Genomic DNA, 19,598 nt, shown 5'->3' on the forward strand with positions numbered 1-19,598 from the left:
ACACTGATTATCTACTATGTTCAGTTCAGTTGCTCAGTCGTGTCCGACTCTTTGCGACCCCATGAATCGTAGCACGCCAGGCCTCCCTGTCCATCACCAACTCCCGGAGTCCACCCAAACCCATGTCCATCGAGTTGGTGATGCCATCCAACCATCTCTTCCTGTATTGTCCCCTTCTCCTCCTGCCCTCAAATCTTTCCCAGCATCAGGGTCTTTTCAAATGAGTCAGCTCTTTGCATGAGGTGGCCAAAGCATTGGAGTGAAACAGGCACAATTCTAGGCACTGGGAATAGAGCAATGAACAAAACATAAAAATACGAGACAAATAGTTTTATTTCACAATTAGAGCTCCCTTTAAATGCAAATAGTACTGAGAAGTAACACATAGATTTACATAAACACTGAATTATTCATGCATGTCATCAAATTTCTCTGTGAAGGGGCGGGAGTAACTATTTAAGGAGCAAAGGCCCCTTTCTGGTTCTCCTATGATCAAGTCACAAAAGCTATCATGAAAACATAATTTTACAGAAAGAACTCATGCTTTAATTTTTTATAGACATGGATTTAAAGCTTGGCTCCATTACTTAGAAACTGTGTGCTCTTTAGACAGATAATTAACCTCTCTGAATCTCTGTGCTTTTATCTACAGAAATAGAGAAATTGATCTTCATTTACCATGGTCATAGTGTAAGATCATATGTGTAATTCCCAGAACAAACTCTGGCACAGAATGGACCTCATAAGCATTAGCTTCCTTGCCATTCCCAAAATAGCTTGCTGTATAGTCAGAGACCAGGGAACTAGAGTGACTCTAATGACAAAGACATATAATGACTGAAATTGCTTTAATGAGGGATCAAGATTTTGATTTCATGATTAGAGTTATTTCCGTAATTAGTAAAATTGCTACCCCTAGTTTGCAGCCTGACAGAACCTACTCCTTTTCTGGGCAGGGCCTGCCCTGGTGATTCATGATGCCAAACCCAGGAGCTAAAGCTCTCCAGAAGCCCCACAATCTGTTCAAGGAGTTGGTCTCTTCTTGAATGGGCCAGAATGAAGGCCGCCCACGGAGAGCGTGTGACAGGGAAGGGTTGTCAGACCTCGGGGGGAATGCAGGGCTGGGGGGAAGAAAAGTACCCACCAAGAGCCATTTCCCCCTTTAATGTCACTTCATGTCATTTTATTTACTGCCTCTAGGGAATCAATTAAAACAGCGCTAATTTATGGGTCTTAATGAACAAGGTATTGTGCAAACTGTTAGTAAGCATGGCAGGTTTCTTGAATGGAGGACAGGCAAATGCACAGTTGCCTGACATGACATTCCCTGCAGCCATCCCTTCCAGATTCCAACATGGCATGGGAATAAACAGAATGTGTGTGTGTGTGTGTGTGTGTGTGTGTGTGTGTAGGACGCATATCACATACAGTCTACATCTCCTATGCCCCTGCTTCTCTCCTAGGAACAGCAAGACGAGAATATTTACCCCCAAATATGAGTTTATTTTTGTAATCCACATGGTGATAGGCTTCACATAATCACATCAGGGACTAACTGATGAACCTACTCCTTAATAGTTAATTCACGTAATAAACATTTTGAAGTCCTTAATGCTATACAGACACCATCCCAGGCTCCAGAAATGTGAAGGTGAGTAAAACAGTTACCTGCTTTAGAATCCACAGGCTAGCCAAGGAGACAGACACCTAGATGAACAACTACAGGGTCGTCTTAGCCCACAGAGGACAGATACAGGCTCCGGGGAGTTGGGATGAGCTTCCTGGGTCCCTGGGAGATCCTCTTCTGCACTATCAGCTTGTGGTTTCCAGTTTCCTTGGAGCCCAGCTCTTTGGTCCGGCACTGTGTGCCTATATGAGCAATGAACTCTCCTTTTCCAAATCCCATTTCCTGCCTGAATAGAGGCTCCCGGCTGGATTTGCATACAAGCCCATTCCATCACAGACTCCTTCCCGTTCCATCACAGACTCCTCTGGCCTGGAACTAGATGGCTGTCCCCAGCTGACATGCTCAAGGCCAATAGACTTACACCCTAGGATCACAAAATACCTGCCTGCTTCCCGAACAGCTGGCTGCAAGGCACTTGGTCAAATTAAGAGCTGACCATTGAAACAACTGACCAAATTATCATTTGCTTTGCCTACACGGAAAAAAAACAAACAGGCCCTACTGAGCAGAACATTTCATGCCACTGTACACAGTCATGTTTTCACTTCAAGAGGCAGGATGGGGTGTGGCTAGAACCCCAGACGCTGCAGCAGGGCCTTCTGGGTTCAAGTCCTAGGTCTGCTCATGTGCCTCTGGGAACATTGCTTAGCTGCTCTGCGCTGCAGTTGCTCGTCTATGAAAGTGAAAGTGTGGAAGTGCTAGTCACTCACTCGTGTCCGACTCTTTGTGACCCCAGGGACTGTACCCCGCCAGGCTCCTCTGTCCATGGGATTCTCCAGGCAAGAACACTGGAGTGGGTTGCCATTTCCTTCTCCAGGGGATCTTCCCGACCCAAGGATCGAACCTGGGTCTCCTGCATTGCAGGCGGATTCTTTGCTGCCCACCACTGGCCCAGCTGGCCCTGCCTGCCCTTCCTTCTGGCCTTTTCTCCTTTGGGGGCTCCTCCTCTTCCCTCTTCCTCACTTCCACCTCCAGGTTCAAATCCAGCAGCATCGCCTTCTTTCTTCTCTTTCTTCTTAGTAGCATATGTGAGCTACAGTAGGACAGTGAGATGCACGTGCCTCAAAATGTCGAGGTTGCAGGCCAGGACACCGACCCCTACTTACCATACTGACTTAGAAACCTGAGTGGATCAGAAATGTTCCATGGAGATAAATACTTTCCAGGTGGTGCTAATAAATGAGCAGTGGATTATGCTTTTAAAATTAAAGCTTCACCTGTCCACTCCATCCGTGGGTCATCAGTCACTGTCCTTCTCTGTCAGGGGTTTACAGGGAGGTAGAGTCTGCTGTGTCCCAGGGTAGCGTCCTTGATGGGGGCGGTAGTTCCTCCAGCACAGAACTTACAGTCCTGGTGACTAAGATTCTGGGCCACATCCCATTTACAAGAACCCTGCAGAAGGGCTTTGCATCCATCTCCTGAAGTGCCACCCGGGGGTGCAGAGACAGGCTTTCTGGCACTGCTGACTTATCGGTCCGCTTATCAGACCAGAGGGAACTATTAGATGGCAAGATCGTGTCTTATGAGTCTCCATATCACCAACTGAGCTTAGTGCTGGCATGCAGTAGACAGAGTCAGTCTGTTCACTTAATTAACCTACAGGTAAGGGCTTGGCTCTTAGAAGCCCCTGCATGGCCCCCAGGGACAGCTGAAGATGGGACTTTTGCTTCTGATGATGAATCAATGACACAATGTGCGCTGTGACCCACAACCCACCCTGAGAGTATCCTAGAAAGTCAAGTCGGGCCAACCCTGCTGGAAGAGGCCGCTGATCCGCCAGCGTTAGGGCTTCCCAGGTGGCGCTAGTGGTAAAGAACCTGCCTGCCAATGCAGGAGATGGACCCGCCGCCTTTACAGAGTGAAGAAAGAAAGAGAAAGACCAATACTGTATATTAACACATATATGTGGAATTTAGGAAGATGGTCCCGACGATCCTACATGCAGGGCAGCAAAGGGGACACAGATGTAAAGAACAGACTTCTGGCCTCTGTAGAAGGCAAGGGTGGGATGATTGGAGAGAGTAGCTTTGAGACACGTATATTACCATGTGTACAAGAGATGGCCAGTGCAAGTTCTATGCATGTAGCAGGGCACCAAAGCCAGTGCTCTGGGACAACCCAGAGGGATGGGGTGGGGAGGAGGGTGGTTGGGCGTTCAGGATGGGGGCTCACATGTATACCTGTGTCTGATTCATGCTGGTGTATGGCAAAAGCCATCACAATATGTAATTATCCCCCAATTAAAATAAATAAATGTTTTACAAAATGAAGGAATTAGACCAGGGTTCAATTCCTAGGTTGGGAAGGTCCCCTGGTGAAGCAAATGGCTACCCACTCCAGTATTCTCGTCTGGAGAATTCTATGGACAGAGGAGCCTGGAGGGCTACAGTCCATGGATCGCAAAGAATCAGACACCCCTGAAGCAACTTAGCACGCAGGCACGGCCTCTATAACAGCCAATCCATTTTGCCTCCCACGACATATCATCTTGGAGAAACTGAGACAGCTCAACATTTTAATACTTTCTTAAAGGTTAACTTCCCTCTCTGCTCAGAGGAAGTGAGCTCACTGGAAATAGCAGAGCGTGGTGTTGAGAGGCAGGCAGGAGAGCCACACCGCCTGGATGGACGCTCAGCCTGGCGCTACCAGGCACCGGGTCTGTGCCTTGGAGCGAGGTGTTGAACCTCTCTTACATCACCATTTCCTGATCTGAAAAACAGGTTTGTAATAGTCCCTGCATCAAAGGAGTGTTGGGAGATGAGTGAATGAAGCAGTGTGGCACGGAGGACGTGCTTGGCACCTAGGACGTGTTACATGTGTTTGTTTGATGATGGTATCGTCCTGGTGTGGTGCTGGATGGGAAAAAGCCAGCTGTGAATACCACTCTTGCTGATGAAGAAAATCCCCCATGCCTCTGGCCATTGTGGGTGAGGCCTGATGGAGAAGCAACGACTGCAGTTAAAAGCAGGGACCGGTGTGGAGCAGAAGCATTAGTCAGTTTGTGTCTTGAGAGAAAGTGGCGCAGTTTTAGGCCATGAAACTGCCCTTCCTAAGTGGTCATACGCCTCCAAAGCCTTCCTGGTACCCGCCACTGCTGGTCATTTGGGAGCCCCTTCCCCAGCACCTCTCGGCGGCTGCAGCTGTGCCAAGAACAGCTCAGGGGACTGATACACAACCAGGGCAGAAGGGAGGGCAGGGGATGGGGTGGCGAAGTCGCGGCTGGAGTCAGGGCAGAGCTGAGCGAGATGGAAGAAGGAAAGGCAAATCCGGCCAGGAGTGCGCCAGTCTTGTTTCCATGGCCCTCTGACCCAGGGATAAGAAACAGCAGGGGAGAGCTTGTTAACAGCGACAGGACGCAAAGCCCGTCCTTTCCTCTACTTTCTGCAAGGCCCAGGCAACTCGGAAAGCTGATGTGTGTTCTCTCTGCCCTCTGGTATTTGGCCTACAGGTCTCAGCATTTTCTTTTCAACCTTTTAAAGCATAATAACGGTCCGTGCTCTCCTGCAGCACGTGTTGGAGACAAAGAACACAGGAATATGTCATTTCCTATAAAGGCCAGAAAGGGTGTTGTGACCAGCGAAGTGCTAAAATGACATTTGCACTTAGGTGACAAACGGGCCCATTCCATTCCAGGCAAAGGCCAGGACGCGGTCCAGTAAAGCGTGGGAAAGTAAAGGCTGCCCTCTGCAGGCCACTCTGGGCATGACGACCTGCGCTCCAGAAGGCTGCGAGGCAGAGTCAGGTTGGAGAAGGTAAGAGCTGAAAAACCACACCAGCTTTCAGGTAGACGCCAGCTGAGAGCTCGTCCTTGCCCAATACTCTCCCAGGCACCAGCACACTAGGGAAGAGGCGGCCAAATGAGGGAGGACATCCTTGAGTACCCTGGGCAACTCAGCTGCCTTCTCCCATAAATAGGCTTTAAAAAAAAAAGATTTGAAACAACTTGAGCTTGATTTTTAACTTGCTTGGCAAGTTAAAAAGTTTGGCAAGCTTTTTAACACCTAAATAATTTTTAAATAGATGCAGTAGGCTGATACACACACTGAGGCTGCTTCCAATGCATTAGAGGACTAGGGAGACCAACAGCTCATCTTTATACTGCCAGAGAAGAAAAACATGAAAGAGACAGTCAAGAAGCATGATCACTCCTGACGCCATCACAGAATCGCTGCCTGGAATCGGGCAGGACACTTCCCCACTCAAGGACTCAGTTTTCTCATCCATAAAATGAGGTGCCGGGGCTAAAGGATACCTGAGATTCTTCCAGCTGAGACATGTTATGATCCATGACCTTTATTTTGTACTCTCAGCCAGCAGTGTAAGTGCTCCAAAAGAAATAAATGGGGCAAAGGAAAAAATAAAATATAATAAGAATGACACGCCAGCCCATCCATTTTCCACAGTCCGTGGGCTCACCACACCTGAGGGCCCTGGGAGTTAGGGCAAAAGAGTTTGCAGTCCTGCTTCTCACATCTCCACACCACTGGCTTTAGTTGCTGGCATTATTATCTTTAATCCCTTACCAATATACTGAAGTAATGATACCGTTTTGTATTTTCTTAATCAACAGATATCAGAAATGTGGTAGCAGGTAAAGGTTGAAGGGAAGTTTTGGTTTTAATAAAGTCCTCAACTAAGAAAGTCTGGAATCTCTGTTCTATAGTTCAAGGACTAATCCCAAAATTCCCTACCAATAAAGGTCTCAGATGAAAGCATTACACACACACACACACACACACACCAACTCTTTCTGGAACTCAGTATAAAAGTTAATTAGCAAATAAATACAGATCAAAGGACCCCTACAATGGGCTGCAGTGGCAAGGCAGCTGAATCTATGGGACATTTCTAATTGCTGAGGAGGAAAAATCCATAACCATGATAAGCCACTATCCGTGGATAAGCTCCTGAGACAATGAAGTGAGATTTAGAAGCTGTTGTAGACTCTGCAACTCCAATACTTTGGCCACCTCATGTGAAGAGTTGACTCATTGGAAAAGACCCTGATGCTGCGAGGGATTGGGGGCAGGAGGAGAAGGGGATGACAGAGGATGAGATGGCTGGATGGCATCACCGACTCAATGGGCATAAGTTTGAGTAAACTCCGGGAGTTTGTGATGGACAGGGAGGCCTGGCGTGCTGCAATTCATGGGGTCCCAAAGAGTCGGACACGACTGAGAGACTGAACTGAACTGAACTGAACTGTAGAGTCTGCATCTTTGCCCCAACATCACACCACAGCCTTCCCTCCCTCACACGCTCCTCTAATGTGGATGAAGTATATACTTTTAAAGAAAGGAACACTCTCCGACTTTAATCAGCCCATGGTACAGTTCAGTCAACTCCAAAGCTCGTTTCTTGGCTTCTGCTCTGCAAGTGGTGGGGGGCAATAATCATAGCTTCAGACTAATTCTCACTTCATGAAAATGTTGGGGCAGCAGCCCTCATTCTGGGCAACTAAAACACCAGGTCAAAAAATTGTTAGACGTGAGCTCTGCCAGTTATGTAAAACCGACTACAAGCAGGAAAGACCCGCCAAGCAGCTCCTGGGGCCCAGCTCTGCGTCAGGCCTTTGGCTTCCCTGCCCACCTGTGCCACGGAGGGACCGGCAGGGTGGGCATGCACAACCCCCCACTCCGCTCCAGGAGGTGCAAGCAAAAAGAACCCAGAACTGCAGCCTGAAACGCCTCTGACACATCTGAAACTGTTGGTCATATGTCTTTGCCAATTCTTCCCTTCACCTTCCCCATGGAGACATGATGCGATCTTGTCAGTGAGACAGTAACCCCTGCACGCGTGCTAAGCTGCTTCAGTCATGTCCGACCCTTATGGACTTTAGTCCGCCAGGCTCCTCTGTCCGTGGGATTCTCCAGGCAAGAATACTAGTGTGGGTAGCCATTCCCTTCTCCAGGAGATCTTCCCAACCCAGAGATCAAACCCAAATCTCGTGTCTCTTGAAATGGCTGGCAGGTTCTTTACCACTAGCGCCACCTGGGAAACCCACAATAACTCCTAAAAGTATACTAATCTGAAATATAGGAGTCAGAGTCCCTGTTCTAAGCCCATTCTGGATCTACTCAAGTCACTGGGGTGCATTTGAAGAGTCCTGCCTTCTCCCAGAGTCCAATGTGCTAGTCCCCAATACTGAAAGTCATGCCAACATCTCCTTGGCTGTACCAAAAAAATTCACAATAGAAGAAAAAGCTCCTTACATGGAATAACAGAAAGCAATTAGAACGCAAACCAATGCTCTTTCTGTCAGAATCAGTCAGAAGAGGAAGGGTTGAGAAAGAGAGAGAGGCAGAAAAAGAGAGAGAAGCCGGTGAGTGTAAGGAAGAGGGGATGACTTGTACTGTCCACAAAAGTTCCTGTTGGAGGCACAGAGGCATTGTCCATCAAGGACCAGCACCACTGAGATGTGAGAGTTATTTACATATTCTAGATATGTCTTCTATTGGATACACACTTTGGAAATATTTTTTCCCTGTCTATAGTTTGCCTTTTTATTTTTTGAGCAGAGTTCCTATTTTCTTAACAGTGTCTTTTAAAGAACAGAAACTTTTGTTTGTGGAGTCTGACTTAGGAATTTTTTTTCTTTTACAGTCCATGCTTTTTGTGACCTAAGAACACTTCCTTTAACTGACAATCACAAACATGTTCTCCCGTGTTTTCTTCTTTCACAGTTCTTGTATAGTTTTGGCTTCACGTTGAACCATCTCAATTTTTGTGTGTGGTGTTAGGTATGAGTCTAAGTTCATTCCTTTGCATGTTGATATCCAATTGTCTCAGCACCACTTGTTGAAAAACCTATTCTTTCTGCATTGAATTACCTTGGCATCTTTGTAGAAAATCAATTGACCATATAATTATGGGCTATTTCTCGATGGGCTCTTTCGTTCCACTGATTTATATGCCTATTCCTTCACCAATGCAAGTCACTTCTCCAAAGAAAAAGTATGGATGGAAAATAAGCATGTGAAAATATTCTCAACATCATTACTTACTAAGGAAACCCAAATCTACAATGTGCTACCACTACACGTCTATAAGAATAACTAAAACAAAAAAATATTGATAGTAACAGTGCTGGTGAGAGCATGGAGCAGCCGGAACTCTCAAACATAGCAATGCAAAACAGGACCACCACTTTCAGAAAGAGTTTAGAAGTTTCTTTTAAAGTCTAATACTTATCCATATGACCCAGCACCCCCCACTTCATCAAGAGAAACGGATGCACACGTCCAGACAAAAAGAAATCCTGTACATGAATTTTTAGAGCAACTTTCTTCATAACCACCAGATATGGGAAACAACACAAATGCTCATTAAATGGTAACTGAATAAACAAATTCAAGAACATCCATACAACATGGAAAACTACTCAGCAATAAAAAGGAATGAAATGATACATTCAATAACATGGAAGAGTCTGGAAAGCAGATTGTGCTCAGTGGAAGCTGTTACTGTCCAAAAACATTAAGAAAAAGGAAAAACTGTGGTAACAGGGATCAGTAGTTGCTGAGGCTGGAGTGAGGGGAGGAGGCTGGCTGTGAAGGGGCTCAGGCAATCTGGGGGTGGTGCAAATCCACTCCATCTTTACCGTGGTAATTACAAAGCTGTGTGCGTTACTCAGAGCTCATAGAACAGTACCCCTAAAAGTAGAGATTTCATGCTACGTAAATTACACCTCAACAAACACCGCTTTTAAAAAAAAAAAAAAAAGCCTCACTAGCTGGCAGACATCACAAGATTAGCAACTTGGTAGGAGAAAAGGAAAAGCTCTTCAGCCTCAGGTGCCAGCCATTGGATTAATGTTGTTTTATGTTAATTAAATTTATTAATATAACTCTATGATAAGAGTACCTGTCTTCTAGTTTTGATATTCCCAAGAGTGATGAGAGCAACGGAAATATGCCAACCTAGCAGTATTCTATGAAACTAATTACCGCAGGAATTTGAGTAAGAATGAACCAACACAGGTGTTACACTCCAATAACAAATTGAAAATACCAGCCTACAGAGAGATTTTACAATATACCCACAAGAGTTTGTTGCTTTGCTTGAGCCTCAGAGGTAAATTAAGGTTTGGGGCTATTTTGAGGTTTTGCCACCTCTGTTCATTATCCACTATGGAAATTGGAGCTCCTGTTATTGGCTGAGTTTCCTTTTTTACTGCGCCTTCCCTTGTTTCTTCTGATCCTCTGGCCAACAAACTGCTGCAGCCCCATAATCTCAGAGTGGAGACTTGGGTGTCGCCTCAGCAGAACTGACAATGTCCAAGAGAGGCAGTCAGTCTAATCCAATGGAGCCCATCAAAACCATCACTCGAGGAATGCAGACCTCAAGATCCTAGTTTGACATGGCAGGTGCCAGAGAATCACAAGCTCTGAATCTTTTAATTCTGCCCCAGTCACAGAGACAACGACATCTACCAGATCTAGACAATGTCAGAGCAAGTAGGCTGTGCTGGCCTTATTTTTTTGTAGAGCTTTCTTTTTTTTAATCTTATATTTTATTTACTGATTTTGAGGGGCACATCATACAGTGTATGGAATCTTAGCTTCCTGATCAGGAATCAAAACTGTGCCCCCTGCAGGGGAAAGCAGTCTTAACTACTGGACCAACAGGGAAGTCCGAAGCTGGCCTTATTTTCAAATTTCCTTCACTCCCAGGCTCCAGCCTTATTTTCTAACATTATCTCCTGACTGCTCCCCATTCCATCTCACTCACCCCACCCCAAGTCCATTCTTCTTCCTCCACTAGAGACCACCAGTAGCCTCTCTTTAGACACAGCAGACATCTGCCCTGACCATAGACCCACTAGGCACTTCCTCAGTTTTGCTCTTTTATCCACATTTCTTCAGCACGAATGTTTTCCCATGAAAAATCACCATTTATGGAAGTGTTTCTTCAAGACCCAGCACAAAGGCTGTCTCCTCTCTGAAGCCCTCCTGGCTCCCCCAACCAAAACTATCCTCTGTGTCTTTATTTTCTCCTAGAATTCCTCCTCCCTTGGCACCCCTTCCCACCCTCAATACCTGTCACATGCCCTCCACAGAAAAAGGGCACAGTCAATCTTTGCTGAATTGGACAGGGCTTACTGCTATCACAGCCTTTGCTTAAACATGGCCTCAAATATTTCCAGATAGAAGAACACCTTTACTCTAGCTCTTTATAAGACAGTCAAAGTATCTGAGAGCAAATTTTCACTCTCATATTGAGATTGTGAACATAGACCCCCAAAATAAGGGGCAAAAGAAATTCACTCAATCTGAATATTGTCTTATTGAGCAATAAAATAATTACCTTGCTAAATTCAACTACTTAAAAAAAAAAAAAAAAACTATATTCAGTAGCCATGTGGACCTGTGTGTGTAGGCACAGTCTGTTGCCATTCAGCATTTCAAATGCTTTCCCATCTTAAATCCATCACGTCAATTTTGAGATTATTTCCTACAAAGGATTACTGTGTTTCCTAGAAAACCAACACGACATGAAAATATTAAGAGACTTTTTATCAGAGAAAATGTAGTGCCTTTATTTTGTCTATAATCTTGTCTTCCTCCAAACTTCCACCTGCTGGTTAGAGAAAAATAAATTAACTACATGTCTAACCTGGTTTAAATTTAGTTTGATCCAATAATTTAAGCAGCAGCTCCAGGGAATACCCAGTTTCTCCTGAATAAAATTGTCCCATCTTTCAAACAGCCTTCCCCTCCTGCTGCTTCTCTTGCTATGTTGGTGACGAGTGGGGCGGGAGACTAAGACAGCTTAAGTGTCCCATACCTGCCACTTCAGCTCTATTGGCTGGAGATTCAGCATGATCATTAACAGGAAACAAGAGACCCTCAAGAATGCCAACTAGATCCTCCCTGCCCTTAATCATAGCCATCCCATGTGGGTGCTGGCCCCTCCCAGGGTCTGAAAACAAAACCCCAGTATTCTTACAAAGTATCCTCTATGCCTTCCTATTTCCCAGCCACAGAGGGGGAGAGAGAGAGGAAATACCCGACTAAGCACCTCACTTTTTTATCTCCTCTGTCCTCCCTCTTCCCACTCTCTCTAGGAACAGAAAGCCTAAGTGAATTGCTCTTCCAGCCCCCATCTTTAACCCCTCATCCAGACCACTATGCCTTTATTAACTTTGATTCCTTGTGCTACTGATATACAAGCCATGTCACAAGCCCATGAAAATCTGGAAATTCATGACCCCCGTAAGCCTGTGACCCACAATTCAGATCTCTGATTAGCTCTTCCTTGGAAAAAAAAATAACTTCTGCCAGCCTGGTTTTATTTTGCCGTTGGTTCAGGCTGATGATGGGCAAACACCTCGGCCATGTCTACTGAATATGAATGAATCGTGTGACGATGGAATTGCAATGCCTAGTGACAAGCTGTCAATTTTCCTAAGACAAGCATCAGGGTTATATGGACACTTTGTGAAAATGCATTTGAGTCAAAATGCACATCTGACCTTTCCACATTTGTGTATCACAAGTTCTATCAGGATTCTCCCCGTGTGGGGCTTTCTCACCATCCCCTGGCTTCATCTGAGCATGGTGCTTCTTGACCTTCAACTTTGCCCTCTGCACCACAGTACTATAGCCCTACAGCACCAGCTTTTTAAGACATTCCTCTCTCACAGTTCTGTTTTCTCCAAAAATAACAGTTCTCTTATACTACTTTGAGACTGGCTCTGTCGTTGACACACATTCCAAACTCAGAAGTGCATCTCAACCTTCCCTTTTCAAGTCCCCTGTGTCTCTTCCCAAATCATCTGGAAGACCTGCTCCATGACCATTTACCCTCCTGGAACCAGGAAGGCCCATTTAGATTGCACCTTGCAACTCCCTGTGACATTAATTCTTGCAGCGCAGAGAGGGAACTCTGAGCTGGCTTCCACTTCCTTCGGTCTCAGGGCAAGTCCTTCCATCTACTGCAACCTCTATTCAAATACAGTGCTTGAAATGGGAATTCATCCCTTTTCTTCCAACTTTTAAAATTTGTACCTTAATCTTTCATCTCTGACATACTTACGGGGACTACTCCCTAGCCAGACAGGCAGGAATCTTCTTCCTGAGCACAAACCAGCCATGTGATCTTGAAGGGGTTTTATGACCTTAAACAGGTTTTTCACCTTCAGGAGTCCCAGTAGACTCATCTATAAACAAAGAAGAGTTGGAGTGAGTGATTGCCAGGGCTCATTTCTACTCTGTGATGCCATTAGTTTCAATCACTATCTATCTTCTTTAAGCATGATTCTTTGCATCCAGTTGCATCAAATAACCATGAAAACTTCCCTCTTTGCATACCTGCTGCATCTTTAAATTAGGATGAATAAAAAGCAAAGCTTCATACAATATAATTTTCTTTCCTTTCCAAATATTAATTGACTCTTTAATAAGTATGTTTTACCCTGCTCTCCACTCAAATATTTTAAAGTGTAACATTTTTCATCACATTAGCCAGAGAATGCCAGCATTATTAAAAATGAAACACAGCTAACAGAGATAAATGAATATAAGAAACTACTTTTATTCAATGTTAAATTATATTAGGACAGGGTATACACATCTGTATACTAGCCAAGAACACATATATTTTTCTTAAATCTCCTTTTTTTTCTTCCACGCCAGTTTACCAAATTCAACACTGACCATTCTAACTCTCAGAACTACTTCCAAATTCCTAATTACTTCCTACTTCCAAATTAACTAATTTGCTCACTAGTTGCACTGTGAAACTTCCTTCAGATTTTGTGAGAGTTTTATTGTTATTTGTTAATGTCATTATTGTCATTTTTATCTTTCTTTGCTGTTGTTCAGTCGTTCAGTTGTGTCCAACTCTTTGTGACCCCATGGACTACAGCATACCAGGCTTCCCTATCTCTCACTATCTCCTGGAGCTTGCTCAAACTTGTGTCCATTGAGTTGGTGACCCCTTCCAACCTCATCCTCTGTCATCCCTTCTGTCTTTCCCAGCGTCAGGGTCTTTTCCAATAAGTCAGTTCTTCACCTCAGGTGGCCAAAGTATCAGAGCTTCAGCTTTAGCATCAGTCCTTCCAATGAACACCCAGGACTGATCTCCTTTAGGATGGACTGGTTGGATCTCCTTACAGTCCAAGGGACTCTCCAGAGTCTTCTCCAACACCACAGTTCAAAAGCATCAATTCTTTGGTGCTCAGCTTTCTTCACAGTCCAACTCTCACATCCATAAATGACTACTGGAAAAGCCATAGCTTTAACTAGGTGGACCTTTGTGGGCAAAGTAATGTCTCTGCTTTTTAATACACTGTATAGGTTTGTCATAGCCTTTCTTTCAAGGAGAAAGCGTCTTTTAATTTCATGGCTGCAGTCACCATCTGCAATGATTCTGGAGCCCAGGAAAATAAAGTCTTCTACTGTTTCCATTCTTTCCCCATCTATTTGCCATGAAGTGATGGGACCAGATGCCATGATCTTAGTTTTCTGAATGTTGAGTTTTAAGCCAGCTTTTTCACTGGCTTAAAACTCAACATTCAAAAAAACATTCTCTCTTTCTTTATGACATGTGTCCTCTATGGTTATTTTATTCTGGTTGACTTCAGATCCCTTAGTGTTTGTGAATTTTTGAAAAAATAAGAAAATTTTCTTTGCTTGTCATTGTCTTAAAAGAACTACCTTTTTAACTACCTTAAAGAAAGTACATTTCAACAAAATTAAATATTTTGTTAAAGATAGTCAAATTAAGGAATAATTCTAATTTTCCTACACAGGCATTGTACATTGAAACCTTGCTTATATGTATTTTTAGAGATGGTAAAAAAGATGGATATAGAAACGTTTTACAAACATCACATAAGGAGTCAGTCCACACTCCAGTTGTATCAAATAACTGGTTAATTCAATGAAGTTGCCAAAAAACAGCAATCAATTCAGGGAAAAGAAAATCAATCACAGAGGTTGTTTGGTTGTTTTGTAGACAAAACAGTCAGTGTAGTGATTGAATTTTTCACTTTTCAATGAGTTGTTTTGGCCTTGTGTGGATGCAGCCATTAACTCATTAATCACCCAGAACCCCTGAGTGGCTGAGAGAGGAAATCATTCCTTTCCAAGCATAGATCGCATATTAGCAATATGCAAAAGGCCTGGCAGGGTGAATGTGCTCAGTGACCCCATTTGAGAAAAATGACTTTCACAAATATTTTATAGCATATGGAGGTAAACTGTACCTGATTTATCATTTCACTTTCCAATTGCAAAACTCTGTGTCCTTTAGCATAAGTTTACTGAGACTTTAATGCATTTGAAATATATTCATTTAATCCTTAAGTTAAAGTGAATTTTAATTCATAGAGCACTAAAAAATAATCTTTAAAACATATTGGGTTTCCTCACATTGGTTTTATGCAATATCAAAATGGAGGAATTCTGCACACATCACGACTAGCTCCCATCTAATGCAGTATACATATATATGCCATTCTGATAAATATGTATATTTTCCCATATGGTGTTGAATGTTAGCTTCTAATTTACCTCTTAATTTTTAATTAATTTTAAATTACATTCTGAATGAAGCCAACAGGAGTCTAATTTGCATGCTTATTTGCATATCTGTAAACACACTGCTTGCATTGTTTATCTAGTCCCTGTCCCTGTGACATACAGCAGTTTTTCTCACCCCATGCCGTGAACTGGAGCCACCAAAAGATCAAGGTGCCCTCTAAGACTTCCACCAAAGATTCTGATTCAGAACGGAGGATATTGGCTCTCTTTCTTCCACAGTGGCAACAGGATTTTCGGAGGCCAAGGTCAGTGATCATGGGTAAGCCCTCTGCTTTCTCACAGGGCTAGCAGTGTGGGAACTACATCTTGGGAAAATAAAACCACATACTTTTTGTACACTTTGGATTTTTAAAACATATACTGCCCAGATCTCCTGACTTATTAACACCAAGTCAGAAGGAAAAAAAGTCTTATCCTATCTATGTCACCAGATGAACGGGTTCCTAACCCGCCCTGACCAGAAGACACGCAGGCTGTCTGCTCTTTGACAAGCAATGGATCATGATTTTCTTTGTCTGGAAAGGCTCTCCTCTGGCAGCACTTAGGGCAGCCATGGTCTGTTGTGTTCACGAAATACCCCGTACGCAAGCCCAGTCCAATCAATACACAAGCCACCCCAAAGACCCTTTGGAGCCTGACAAACTGTTTGGGATTCCAAGAGATTTGTCGCCCTCCGACGTACAAACTGTAACCACCAGACAGGACTGCAGAGGCACCTCTTGGAAACACTGTGATTTCCCTCTTCATTAGTGACTTCAGGAAGCTAATGATCGCAGTTAACAATCTTGTCCTGTGATTAGAAAAGCAAGCACCCTACTGCATGCTGAGTTTGGTGATCACATTTAGGGTCAAACCCACCCAGTTCCTAATTCTGGCCCTTTTACAGTCCTGCGATGTGACCCTGGGTAAGGTCCTGAACTTCTCTACAGCTGTGTTATCTCCACGTGACAGATAAATATTTTAGAAACGGTCATCTGTCAGGGTTGCTGTAAAGACTAAAGAAGATGGAAATCTCCTGGAACACTTTTCCTTATTTGCCTTTCCTCCCCAGCAGATTCAGACACCAAGTCCCATCCCTGACAGATGTTAAATGTGGTACCTCATGGCTCATAAAAGGAACAGACTAGACATGTGGGAATTGTATGCAGTTCTCTTGATCTTTACTCCACTAAGACCACCTGCTTTCTTGTTTCTATAAACTTCCATGGCTGCTCTAGCAAGAGATAGACTTTCCCTTTCAGCTACATGTTTATCAAAATCAAGCCAGCCCTCAGTGGACCAAATGTAATATTAAAAGTGTCAAGATGATGGTCTTTACAGCTGGACTGTCATCATACAATCAATCAGTCAGTCATAAAATCAGCAACACTTCTCCTGCAAAAGAGCAGAAAGAATATTCTTCCTTCTGAAATAGCCAGGAGTCATTCAAATCAAACATTGACTGGGGCTCAAGTTGCTGCATTTGGTCATTCTGTGTACTGAACAGGGACTGCAGATGGGGGCCTGCTCAATGCCCCTTTAAGAAGGAATAACTCCGCATTCACTGACTCTACCTCGTGACCAAGGATTGGAATAAGCCAGTAAGAATGATGATTGCAATTAGATGTAGAAATGTAAACATTTAAAAGAAATCGCAGCAATGATAAAAGAAAGGAGGTACATGAGATCAGACAGAAAACTAGCTCACTGGAATACACACCATAAAGTTCACACACAGTTATCAAAATTGGAACCCCAGTCTAGTCCTAAGCTTCTAAATATCCAAAACAAAAAAGATAACTTTACCTACTAAAGAGATACACTTTGCATAAAATAAAGCAATATCTGTTTCCCTGAAAAGTAATGTTTCCAGATACTAAAGTCTTAGAGACATGTCTCCCATGGGTCCGCATGAAAGACGAGCTATGAAATCTCTATGCCTTTTAAATACACAAAAGACTCAAAATTAATCTCAGTCCTCTTTGCTCCTTTGGCATTTTTTGCCCTCTACAATGGCACTTTGGCAGAGTGCCTCGCTTCAGGGAAGGTATCGCATCCAGGGTCGCCGCGTGCAGCTGTCCAGGCTGTGCATTGCATTTACCTAGACTATGGCAAAGGGCACCCCCTGCAGCTGCACGATGCAGCTTGCAGCACCCAGTTGACTATAGAAAACACTCAATCAATGTTTTATTCATTATCTGAACATACTCAGTACAAAGAAACGATAAATGTTTTGGTTAAGCACATGATCACTGCTCAGAAGTGAGTTCTGACTCCCACCTGAGTTACCTCACCTCTTGGCAGTTCTGCTGCTCTTCTATAAAATGAAAATAGTCAACGTATACACCTAATAAGAGTAAATATGTTTGCACATATGAAGAACTCAGAATAGTCCCTGGTACAGACATTTGGCACTAATAGTTTATTTCAGTGCTCTTCATAGGATATTCAAATAGTCACACTCTGCAATGACACAGTGCCTTTGGCCGTCTAAGACAATACAGTGAGGGTGAGGGAGATTAGCCATGCTGATCACCTGATGTGCTCCAGGCACAGAGCAGATATTTCACACATGTGGTCTCATCCAGTCCTCACAGTTGTCCTGTAAGACAGGAGTGTTCTTCTTGTCTTAGAACAAGCTGACCCAGGCTGTGAGTGAACTGTGTCACATCCGCAGTGATCATCAGGCCACCATGAAACTCCTCCATGTATCCCTCTCTGTCTCCAATGGTGTCAGACGTGGTTCGGGCACAAAACTCATTGGTCCAATCCCTCCTGGTGACTGTCGGATATCACTGACCCTTCTGCCTGGCGTGGGTCAGGAAGGGACGGCTCCCACTGGTAGGTGCCCGTGGCATCTCCCGGGCACCAGCTGCCCACCTGCTGGGACTGCCGCTCCCCCTACACTATGCACCGCTGCAGCTCCAGCAGGGGTCAGGAGGAACACCCCTCTCTGTTTGCCGTCATTACTGTCCTTCAGAAAAACAGCCAGACAGGAATGCTTGTGCCTTGACATCTCCCATAGCTTAAGAAAACCCCCTTTGAGATTCTATACATTCAGCCTTCTTTGTTCCCACAACCCAGACAAATGGGAGCTAGGTCAGGGATGGATGTAGGCTGTGGGCTGTCCAAAAAACTGCCCTTCCATCTGGATGCTGAGGTTTACCGCTGGTCTAGCCTTCAAAGTGGAGATCCAACCAGTCCATCCTAAAGGAGATCTGTCCTGGGTGTTCATTGGAAGGACTGATGCTGAAGCTGAAACTCCAATACTTTGGCCACCTCATGCGAAGAGTTGACTCATTGGAAAAGACCCTGATGCTGGGAGGGATTGGGGGCAGGAGGAGAAGGGGATGACAGAGGATGAGATGGCTGGATGCCATCACCGACTCGATGGTCATGAGTGTGAGTAAACTCCAGGAGTTGGTGATGGACAGGGAGGCCTGGCGTGCTGTGATTCATGGGGTCACAAAGAGTCGGACACGACTGAGCGACTGAACTGAACTGAACTGAGCCTTCAAACTACTCTGCAATTTAAAAGATCTTTGAGGGCACCATGGTTGCTTTATTGATTTAAAAGAATATCATCTCCCTAATATATCTATGTCTATAGGAAGGATAGAAAATATCCAAGTACATGTGACATTTACTTTTCTGACTCTTTATCCCACATTGTAAAAAAAAAATAAGACCATCTTCAGGATCAGGGAAATATAAACACTATAAGATAAAGACAAAGCCTGGAATAATAGAATAAGTATCAACTCCGAAACCAAATATATGTGGGTTTTATTTCAGCTCTGTGTGCCTTTGGGTGCATCACTTCACCTCACCTTTATCACCTACAAAAACGAAATAATAATATCAACCTTGCAAAATCCAAGATATAGAACTGTTGTGCCCAAAATGCCTGAACATACAGTAAGTGCTCAATAAATGGTCATTTTTTTCCCCACTACCACCCCTTTGTAATTTTCTTTGGTTGTGGACTTTGAGAACTCTAGGTCATGAAAGTAACAGACAGATAAAGAATAGTGTTTACTCCATAATTTTTTATGGAGTGTCTCCTATGTGTCACCCTAGGTTGGCTCATGGGGATACAGTGGAGAAGAAAAATGGTAAGATTCCTGGTTCATAGAACCTCCATTCTAATTGGGAAGACAAAAAATAAACATGTAAATAAATGAGTAAGTGGATATTATTACAAATTGTTATTCATGCTCTGAAGACAACAAAGAAGTTAGTAATAGAGAACAGGAAGTCTATGAAGAGTTTTAACCACAGGCGTGAAATTGCCTAATTGATATTTCTAACAGATCATTATGACAGTTTGGGGTGATTGAACTGGAAGGCTGCACATGTGAAAATGGGCAAATTAAAATCACTCT

General features: G+C 43.9%; 1 long non-coding RNA gene across 7 annotated transcripts in view; it reads right to left on the reverse strand.

The window, feature by feature from the left end:
* The window catches only part of LOC133058851 (uncharacterized), a 366,659-nt gene that overhangs the window by 288,582 nt on the left and 58,479 nt on the right, over positions 1-19,598 (reverse strand). For 5 of the 7 annotated variants that reach the window (XR_009693403.1, XR_009693401.1, XR_009693404.1 and 2 more), the window contains exon 3: positions 12,725-12,848. The exons of 1 other annotated variant lie outside the window; for it this stretch is intronic. This is a non-coding gene — a long non-coding RNA (uncharacterized LOC133058851). Of the gene's footprint in view, positions 1-11,222; positions 11,267-12,724; positions 12,849-19,598 lie in introns of those variants that run through there. One more of the 7 variants, XR_009693407.1, reaches the window with a different exon arrangement.

This window comes from Dama dama, chromosome 6 (assembly GCF_033118175.1).
Source record: "Dama dama isolate Ldn47 chromosome 6, ASM3311817v1, whole genome shotgun sequence".
Lineage (NCBI taxonomy): Eukaryota > Metazoa > Chordata > Mammalia > Artiodactyla > Cervidae > Dama > Dama dama.